Consider the following 11,005-nt stretch of genomic DNA (forward strand, 5'->3'; position numbering starts at 1 on the left):
AAAGGAGATCTAGCCAGAAGATCGAAGAAGATCTAGCCAGAAGATCGAAGAAGATCTAGCCAGAAGATTGAAACCGTATCCAGCCCGAGGATCAAAATTAACATCCAACCAGAGGACTAAATTGAGTATAGATTCAGCCGGAGGATCGAAACTCCAAATGAAGCCAGAAGACTGATTCAGATTCAGCCATAGGATCGGAAGAGAAATAAACAGCGCGGTGTATTTCAGCATTTTTGTGGTGTTCTCGGAGCGCAAATTTTCGGTTTGTCTTTGGTATTCAATCATAGCTCACCCTGTTTGTCTGATAAGCTGTTCGCTTTCATCCTGCTCGGGTTAGCTGATGACTGAATAGGGGCAGCTGTAACACCCTAAAATTTGCCCTCCTCATTCATGCATTCATTTTTAGGTCATTTAACATTTCACAATGCACTTCATCATTATCAATCAGAATTAGATACATTGCATTTCATCATGTCAATCGGGATTAGCTCCAAGAAGCTTGAACATCATCCAGGACACTTTGTGGGTTCTATTTAGATGATCAGTCAACACAAGGGAAAGACTTGAGTTACTTCCAACAGGTTCAAATGGGGTCTATTCGTCAGTCAAAACGTTAATCTTGAAGGAGTAAAAGTTTGTTCATGAGCTGTCATGCTCGCTAGGCGAGCAGAATGGGTCGCCTAGCGAGTCCCAAGAAAAGCCACCAGAATCACCTACGCTCAGAGGAATTTCTTGAACTGTCATGCTCGCTAGGCGAAGCCCACGTGTTTTGAAAAAAAACAAAAAAAAACAAAAAAATAACGAAAAAAATAACGAAAAAAAAACGAAAAAAAAAGAAAAAAAGAAAAAAATAAATTTTGGACTTGGGCCTCTCTCATCTGAGCCCACAGGTCCACAAAAAGCAGGTTATAAATTCAGAGTTTTAGTGAAACAAAAGGCCATTCTATTCCTACTACCCTGGCAGGGAAAAAGATAGTGAGAGAAGAGCTAACAGAGTTCAGAGCAACCTTCAGAGACTGAAGGGAACTCATCTGCAAAGAACCAATTCCCTCTCATATAAACCCTAAGAGTGCTTTGCAAATCCAACCGTGCCATTCAATTTCAATCGATCCTCCCCAATCAGGTATGCCCTATTTCCACTACTTTCAACCTGAAATTTTTGATACCCTTTTAATGTATTTGTTTGACAAGAGGTTTAGGCCTCCTACCCTTTGTTGCTTTTAGTGAGCTTTTGTGAATTTTAATGGCATGATTCATGTGGTTACATTTTGATTTGGGGGCAACTCTTGATTACCCTATCTTGTTTCTCTAACCTATTTGTTGAGTTTTTTTTGTGAGGGCTCACATGACTCTTGCAGAGATGGCTTGCCTGGTGGTCCACTTTATTTGTGGGATACCACCTGGAGGTTTATTCTGATTACCTGTACTGACTCGCTTTCTTTGATGGTGCTAGCTTGAGAGATCTATGGGTTTCTTATCTCTTTATTTACTGTTGCTTCGGATCTTTATCCGTGTGGTAGATCTCTTAACCCCCTTTATCTTTCCCGCATTTTACTACTTTTTGCCTAAAGAGCTCCATGAAGAGGCAATTGACGGATAAAAGGGATCAATAGTCAATCCCCCGTTATTCAGTGTGTCGTTCTTTAAGATCACACTACGTGTCGATGCTTCAGAACAAAAACCCCAGATCTTTTGTCCGGTCAGTCAGTGGAGAGGGTTCCACCTTTCTGAACCCCCACTTTTTGTCATGAGCTCACCCTGTCCAGGGTTAAGAGCTATGAGGTCTTATCCTCATTACCCCTTTTGCATGAGCATTCCTAAACCCCAAACAAACTCATTGATTTTTCTTCTCCTAAGAACATGTTTACTCCTTCTACTACAGGCGAGTAAGTCTCCAAAGGTCGAGCATCCGGTAGATTGCGTAGTAACGTCGTTCACCCAAAAAACACAACCCTTACCCCGTAGTTAGCCGAACTACGGCTTGCTCTGATTCTCATTCCAGATGAGATACGTAGGTATAAAACGCGATGTCTTAGCGAGCACACTCCCCCTAACCCGTAGTTAGCCGAACTACAGCTTGCTCTGATTCTCATTCCAGATGAGATACGTAGGTATAAGACGCGATGTCTTAGCGAGCACATTCCTCTTTAACCCCTAGGTAGCCGAGCTACGAAGACTCTGATTCTCATATTCAGATGAGATACGTATGCAGTGGATGCGACATCCGTGCGAGTCATTTTCTTTCGACCCCCTTTTCTTTAGTAAATAACACATTAGATAAACCCACACCCTTTAGACAAGAACTACAAGAGTGGATCCCGTAGAGTACTACAGATGCGTAGGGGTACTAATACCTTCCCTTCGCATAATCGACTCCCAAACCCAAGATTTGGTTGCGAGACCTTGTCTTTTCCTTTCCTTTTTTCAGGTTTACTTCGAGCGTTTCCTTTCCCCTCCTTTGGAATAAATAACGCACGGTGGCGAATCTTCTGTCTTTTCTTTTTCGCCGGTTTTTTTTTTCGCAGGTAGGTTGCGCCACATACCACTCACAGAGTCACCCACGACAATTCACACACATCTGAAGAAAACATTGCACTTCCTATCCAAAGTCATTCATCTAAATCATCATGTTCCATCTTCCTTAATCTTAGCTCATGCTCTTACTAATATACAGTCTGTGTTACATATTTAACTTCAGGAATATATAATTCCCATTCCCTCCTGGAAGTACAACTCACGAATCCTTCCAGTAGGGAAAAACATCATTGAACCCATCAGGTACCACTCTTATGGGGTCTACGTCTAAGGTCATGAACCTGAGAGAATTAACCAATGCCATATTCTGACTAACCTCTTACACTTTACTAACACATATGCAAAAATAGTAACCTGATCTCTACAAGATCACCACTTAGTAAATCTTTTCCAACATCACTCATTATGGTTCCAACTAGTCATCATAGTGATACACCCAAGTCTTACTCACATAGAGTAAGGTTCACTAGGTTGTTTCCCCAAACGTCAAACTCCTTTGACATCTACACAAATGTTTAACTAAGCAATACCCCTTCAGAAATTCGAATTTCAAAACTATCAATCTGGCTTGAATTAACGTGCATCTCCATCCTCCACTCGCACATCCATAACGGTACACCAATGAGATTTAGGATATCCTAAGTTCCAACAATGTGTGAACATCACACTTCGTGATTAACCAACAAAACACTAATAAGGAAGATACATAACAACTGGACTTCCAATAAGCCATTCCTACTCTTGCAACTCAAACAAGATGCACTTAAGATGAACCATAACATTACCACACACTTATGGATGGAATTTTCTTCCAAACCAATGTCCACTACACTCTTTATCATACAGGGGTTACTTATCCAGATAACCTTCTACTGACAATCCTTATCGCCTCCTTATGAGGTCATACAACATAGCTTGTTTCACATCCTACACTTAGTCCATGTACTCAAGCTTCGCTTGTCTTTCGTTGTTTACCAAATATTCAACTTCTCAAAACACAAGACTCACTGCTCAAAGTAAAGAGTGTGACACTTCACTTCCATCTCAAAACAAGGAATCAATTACATACACTTGTGACCATAATGCTACTATCACATACCTATCTTAATACCAAGGTTTAACTTTCTCCACTACACTCTATCCTCTATAAATTTCCACATGAAAACGATCATCAACCACACGCCTCTATCTTAGCCTCAATAAAATCCTTATGACTCTATAGTCTCCTGATCTGGAGTGTATTCCATTACGGTAGTGTAATGCAAGGTTTACACTACTCCCAAACTTTATGTCAGCTTCTTTTCTAAGGTAAGCCCATTAACTCCAATCATAAAACCCTTCTACAAGAATTTTCTTGAATCCAAATTGTTTGCCATATCTCTCAATACAAACCTTCTTCAACCCATACCACTAGAACTTCTATCGCTATATAATGCTTATTCTCTCTTCGACATAATCTCTTATAATTGATTCTTAGGTAACTCAACATTCCATAATGGTCTTTTACTAACACTGTAATTCTGACGAACCTTCCTGAACTCGGTTTCCCTTCTCAAATTGAACATACTTGATTTATCTTATACCTTTCATTAGGTGTATACATGTTTCATTTTGAATAGGAAATCGTGTCCTCGAGTCTCCTCTTAAACTTCACCACTACCTTAGACTCATACAAATATGTTCAACGTCTTTATCTCTCAGGCTCTCAACCACTAGGAAGGTACCATTTTGATCATACTCCCTAAAATCCTCTCATTCTTCCAATATGCCCTGATGGCCTTAGAAGTTGAACCATTGATACACTACCTTACCTCCAGACTTTATAGTATAAGATCAACATAACCATCCTTCTTCATTCAATGTATGGTATTAATTACAACACTTATTCCATACCAGTGAGTCAATCTTATTCTACTAGCAGATTCACTTATTCCTCAAAATTCTGACAAACTCATCCGGTAGAATTCCTCAACTTCTCAACTCCGTTAACACTGCAAGATTGCTTGAAAGATACACTACTCTTCAATTCCACATTACCTGAATCACAACTCCTACTAAAAATTCAACTTAGCTACCAGGTTCTCCTTGCTTTCTAACTCTTGGCTTGAGACTACCCTAAAAGCACAAGTTCCACCAACACTTCGGAGTCCTTGTGGTTGCTCAACCATGATCTTTACTACCACATACATAGAACTAGGTTGATCAGACCCAATACTGCATACAGTGATATTAAGAATCATGTTGGCTAAACACATATATGAGGCGGGAATAGATTACTTATGATGTTTCAAGACTAGGCAAGAATTGACCTACTCTGATACCAATTGTAACAACCCATATAATATATATCTAGAATAATATCATACAAGTGCTATTATTTGGTACAGATACAACATAAGAGCCTAAAGGCAACATTTACATACTTGACCAATTATACAAAAGAAAAATACAACATATGGTACAAGATATGGAAAGTGCCTAAATAAAAATCTAAGATCTATGTACAATATCTACCATTGTACAAAAATCCACAGCGGAAGCTCATAACATAATAACATCATAACAATGTTGAAACATCATCAAGCAGTTCCTCTTAATTAAACCTGTAAAACAGCTGAAAAACAACAATATTGATGGGGTGAGATAATAATCTCAGTGAGTTCCCATATCCTATGGGTCCACTCGGTTGTACAAGGTTGCTACCTGATACAAGGTTACTTGTGTATCACTTGGACAATGTAACTAGGACTTGAGCAACTGAGGGATATTCTCAATGTATGGAAACATGTCACTTGAGTTCACATAACTCAATAAATCACTATTCGGATTCACGAAACATCAACCCCCGAACGGACCTACGTCTAAGCCAGACTCGGTTCACGCATGTCCGTATGATTCGACTTTCACGGTGGATATCGGGTCCTCTATGAGGCTTAATCCTCAGTTCAAGCGATTGTCGCCTGTGTGGGACTCAAAACCACCTAAGGTATCTTTAACCATATGGGACTCTAACCCATATAGGTCTCCACCTTTCCCTCATGCCCGTCATGGTTGGGACTCAAACCTAATTGAGGCACGAATCATTGGTACCACATCCCCATTTTCTGCTATACATAAGCCTCTGAAATGGTATGTGCACAATCACAAATAATTCTGAATATGTGATTAGTTCTCGTATACTCGTGATTATTCTCATTAATCACTAAGTGTTCATAACCAAAAATTCTCATGATATCATATAAATTCTCATGGCATCATAACATGATCCATTCTGATTACATAATTCACACATGTTCCATACAAAGCATGTTCATGTATAATTCTTGTGACTACTTGTCTGTTGTACACACCATAATATGATTACGTATAAGCATCACTATCTAACTCATTTAATGACTTAATTTATCTCTCTAAGTCATTTACCTAGTATTCACCTAGGTTTACCTCACTCATAAGTTTTAATCTTATACTTACACAATCAACACACAACAATTTCACAACATACTTCATAAGTACACATAATCAATTTGTTACCAAAACATAGACAATAATTATAGTACAAACATGTTTTTATTCTCATCAATTTATGAAGCATTGGACTACCTTTCCAATATGTCTGACCTCACGTTTATCGCAGTTACCATTCCCGTTTTATGGTGGAAACATGGGAACAATTTGTAAACACACATAATAGTATAATACCAAAAAGAAAGTTATAATAAGCATGATTCTATCTTACCAAGCAATAGATCATAGAACTAGTTTTCCAATCCATCCGATCGGGTCTCATTCCGAGTTACGAAACTCATTTTATAGTGAAAATAGGGGAACCAATCGATTGTTGTCATGGCCCAATCGATTGGATCAACATTCTACCACGATTTTCACTAAAATAGAAGGTATCAACCAATTGGTCCATGGTGTCAATCGATTGACACCTGAAATATTTCCAAAAATCACATTTCTAAACATGTCATCTTCCATACTTTAGCATTCTAAACCATTCAAAATCATAGACTAACATAAACCCACACAAAATCAAGTGATTATGAGTTATAGCTTCAAGAAACGAGACATAACACAATAATCCACATCAACCACAACATTCAATCACAAGCAACACAACAATCATTTAAAATATTATTCATGATTTAGGAAATTCTTATCATACTATCATGAATCTTACAAATTTCTCTATGATTCAACCACCCTAATTACTAACATCATAAAGTTTTAACTAGAACCCACCTCATGATTGATGAAGATGTTAAAGAGATTGATGAAATGGAGATGAAGTTGGTGATAATGATGATGAGAGGTAGCTCCCTCCACGAGTTTCTTATTCTTCTTCTCATTCTTTCTCTTCTTCTTTCTCTCTTCCTTCCTCTTTCTCTTCTCTTCTCTTCTTTTGTTTTTCTACTGATAACTCTATTTTGTCTTGTTCTTATCTTTCCTATTAACAGAATTGTTCTGAGATGGAAAATATCATGTCTTTCATTGAGTCCTCATATGCTATATATATAATTACAAGATTGAATGGAAATAGCTAATCATTCCAAAATTAGTTTCCTAATATTAAAGGACATTGATGCTATAGATACTAAATTGAATATATGTACAGCTGGTACATAATTGAATATCTTCATGATATTATTGGTAATTAACAGCAAGATATCAATTTCCTAAAACCTCCCCTCAAGTTGGAGCATGCAGATTGTGGATGCCCAACTTGTTTAGAAAATAATCAAACTGTTGTTTTCCCAATGCTTTAGTAAATATATCAGCTAGTTGAATATTAGTGGACACATGGTGAGTTGAAATGTTGCCTTTGAGAAGCTCATCACGTAAGAAGTGACAATCAACTTCGATGTGTTTTGTGCGCTCATGGAAGACTGGATTGGCAGCTATATGTAATGCTGATTGACTGTCACAATATATCTTCATGGGGCGAGATTGGGGGACACCGAGAGAGAGCAAAAGTGCTTTCAACCATTTGAGCTCACATGTGGTAGTAGCCATGGAACGATATTCCGCCTCAGCCGAGGAACGTGAGACAACATGTTGTTTCTTGGTTTTCCAAGAGATAGGAGAATTCCCAAGGAAAACAATCCATCCAGTGAGAGAGCGCCTAGTCAAAGGACATCCTGCCCAATCCGAGTCACACCAGGCATAAATTTGAAGATCACAATCAGCTTGGAGAAGAATACCTTGGCTAGGATTTCCCTTGAGATAACGGACGACACGGAGAGCTGCGTTCCAGTGCTCTTCTAAAGGTTTTTGCATAAATTGAGCCAACATATGAACAGAGTAAGAAAGTTCTGGTCTAGTGATAGTTAAGTAGACCAAACGACCTACTAGTCTTCGATACCGATCCAGATTAGAAAGAGGAGTTCCAGTGGCCAAGGGAAGATGATGATTCTGATCTAAGGGAAAACCAACGGGTTTAGCTCCCAACAACCCAACTTCGGTGATGATATCAAGTGTATATTTCCTTTGACACAAGAAAATCCCATTGGAGTTGCGAGCCACCTCAAGGCCAAGAAAATATTTTAAAGGGCCAAGATCTTTCATATGAAAGCATGTGTTCAAGTAGGATTTGAAGGACTCAATTGATTTGTTGTTGTTTCCAGAAATGATAAGATCATCCACATAGACTAACACATACAGCTCTACATAGTCACGATGTAGAGTAAAGAGAGAATAGTCAGAGTAGCACTGTATAAAACCATACCGTAGCAGAGCATTTTTGAGTTTGGCAAACCAACATCGAGGTGCCTGTTTCAATCCATATAAAGATTTGTGCAAGCGGCATACTTGATTTGGTGTAGAGGTCTTGAAACCGGGAGGTAATTTCATATATACTTCTTCATCAAGCTCACCGTGTAAAAAAGCATTGTGAACATCCATTTGGTGAAGTTCCCAGCGCTTGGCAGCCGCAACAGCGAGAAATGTTCTCACAGTTACCATTTTCACCACTGGTGCAAAGGTTTCATGATAATCCAGCCCCTCAACTTGGTTGTTCCCCATAATAACAAGTCTTGCCTTATAACGCTCGATAGTTCCATCTGAATGATATTTAATCCGATACACCCATTTGCTACCAATAGCCTTTTTGTTTGGAGGAAGCGTTTCTACTGTCCAAGTGCCATTATTTTCAAGAGCTTCAATTTCCAGCTTCATGGCATCTCGCCATCGAATATTTTTGACGGCTTCAGCAAAGTTTTGAGGTTCTGTAGCTGCAGAAACAGCGGCTAAAAATTTCCTGTGTCGTGGTGAAAAGTTAGCATAATTTACATACTTGGCTAAAGGATAAGGTGTACCTGAGGGACGTGACGAAGCAGTAGAACAATTTGAGGGGCATATCTTAGTGATGGTATTGGTCACAAAGTCTTGCAGCTTGGTAGAAGGCAATTTGATACGATGACCACGTCCCAAATTTTCGATAGTGTCTGCAGTCTGTGGTTCCTCACTGGTTTCAACAAATGATGACATATTTTGGGAGTCAAATGAAGAAGATGCAGCAGGAGATTCAATTGAAACAGGTGGCGTGACACTTGACACATCTTTATCAAGTAATGTTGCAGTTTCAATTGCTGGAGTTGAGGGGACAGCAGGTATAGTAGGAACAAGCTGGAAAAAATCGTCTTTAATAGCATTACTGAAAGATGCACCGGGCAAGATGTGATCATTTTCAGACGAAATTTCGGCAGCAAAAGGAAATTCATTTTCACAGAAAACCACATCTCTTGAGTTAAAGAAAACGCCCAGCTCTAAATCATACATACGCCATCCCTTGGTGCCATATGGATAGCCCACAAATACACATTTTCGACTTCTAGCAGCAAATTTATCACCCTTATGATGTTGATTATGCGCGTAAGCTAGGCAACCAATGACACGGAGGTGCTCAAGAGAGGGACGTTTATCATACAAGAGTTCAAATGGAGTCTTACCATCCAAGTTCCTTGTAGGAGTGCGATTGATCAAATAACACGCAGCAAGAGCACATTCACCCCAAAATTGAATTGGAAATTGAGCTTGAAAGCGCAAGGCACGGGCAACATTGAGAATATGTCTATGCTTCCGCTCCACTCTTCCATTTTGTTGTGGTGTCCCAACACATGAAGTTTCGTGAATTATACCATTGTCACGAAAATATGTTTTCATGCAAGTAAATTCGGTCCCATTATCACTACGAACAATCTTTACTTGTTTATTGAATTGTCGCTCAACCATTGCAAAGAATTGACAAAGATATTTAGAGACTTCTGTTTTCTCAACAATGAGATAAATCCACACCGCTCTCGAGTAGTCATCAACAATGGTTAAAAAGTATCTAGCGCCACAAAATGTTGGGTTGCGATAAGGCCCCCATAAATCACAATGGATTAAATGAAATGCAGAAGTTGCTTTATTTTCACTAATTGGAAAAGTATCTCGAGACTGTTTTGCTCTAAGACATATTTCACATGATTGGGTACATAGATAATTGTTTCTATTAGAACTAACATTCGGAAACATTTGCAGAGCCTTCAAAGATGCGTGTCCTAGTCTGCGATGTAACAGGTCCAAAGGAATTTCCTTATTTGTTTTCACTGCAGCTGCTTTGACCATCTCTTTAAGATAATATAGCCCCTCTCTTTGTTCACCCGCTCCAATCGGCGTCCTCAAAGTGGGGTCCTGTATAAGACAAAACTTATCAGTAAATTTAACAGTGTAGTTAGAATCTTTTAGCAGCTGCGATACTGAGATAAGATTGCAGTGTAGAGTAGGCACATATAAGACATTAGTTAATCTTATTCTTTCATTGAGCATCACAATTCCTTCCTTTGTCGCCATTGTCTCTTCACCGTTTGGTAGTCCAACAGAGCACTCAAAAATATTGTGCACATTGGTTAAGCATTCCAGTTGACCGGTCATATGATTTGATGCACCTGTATCAATAATCCATGGCAACAAGGAACACTTACCACTTAGCTTCTCGGTTGCACCTAGCTTTACATTGTTCAAAAGGCTGACCAATGCTTGCCATTGATCACTAGTAATATTTCTTGGATTACAAATATCGGAACTTGACGTTTCAAAAGCAACCTCTTCTTTAGATGGTTTTGCTTGTGCTACATGAGCCTTAACAGCTCCTCCACGTTTTTTGTTGTTAGAAACAACGTTATATTGTTCTGGTTTCCCACGCCCGGTTCCTTTCAACTGTCCGCGTTGTCGATCTCCCCACCAATCAGGATATCCTATTACCTGAAAACAACCATCTGAATCATGGCCCGTTCGATTGCAATGACTGCACATTCCTCCTTTTTCTTTGCGTTTGAAGTTGGACTGCACTGCAAACGCCATGACCTCACCACGATCTTCGGCCGTACGGGTCACAGTGCGCAACCGTTCCTCCTGAATTAATGTCGCATAAACTTTGTTCAATGTAGGCAGAGGATCCTGAGCGAGAAGATTGGACCGTACT

Source organism: Lathyrus oleraceus, chromosome 3, assembly GCF_024323335.1.
Source record: "Lathyrus oleraceus cultivar Zhongwan6 chromosome 3, CAAS_Psat_ZW6_1.0, whole genome shotgun sequence".
NCBI classification, from domain to species: domain Eukaryota; kingdom Viridiplantae; phylum Streptophyta; class Magnoliopsida; order Fabales; family Fabaceae; genus Lathyrus; species Lathyrus oleraceus.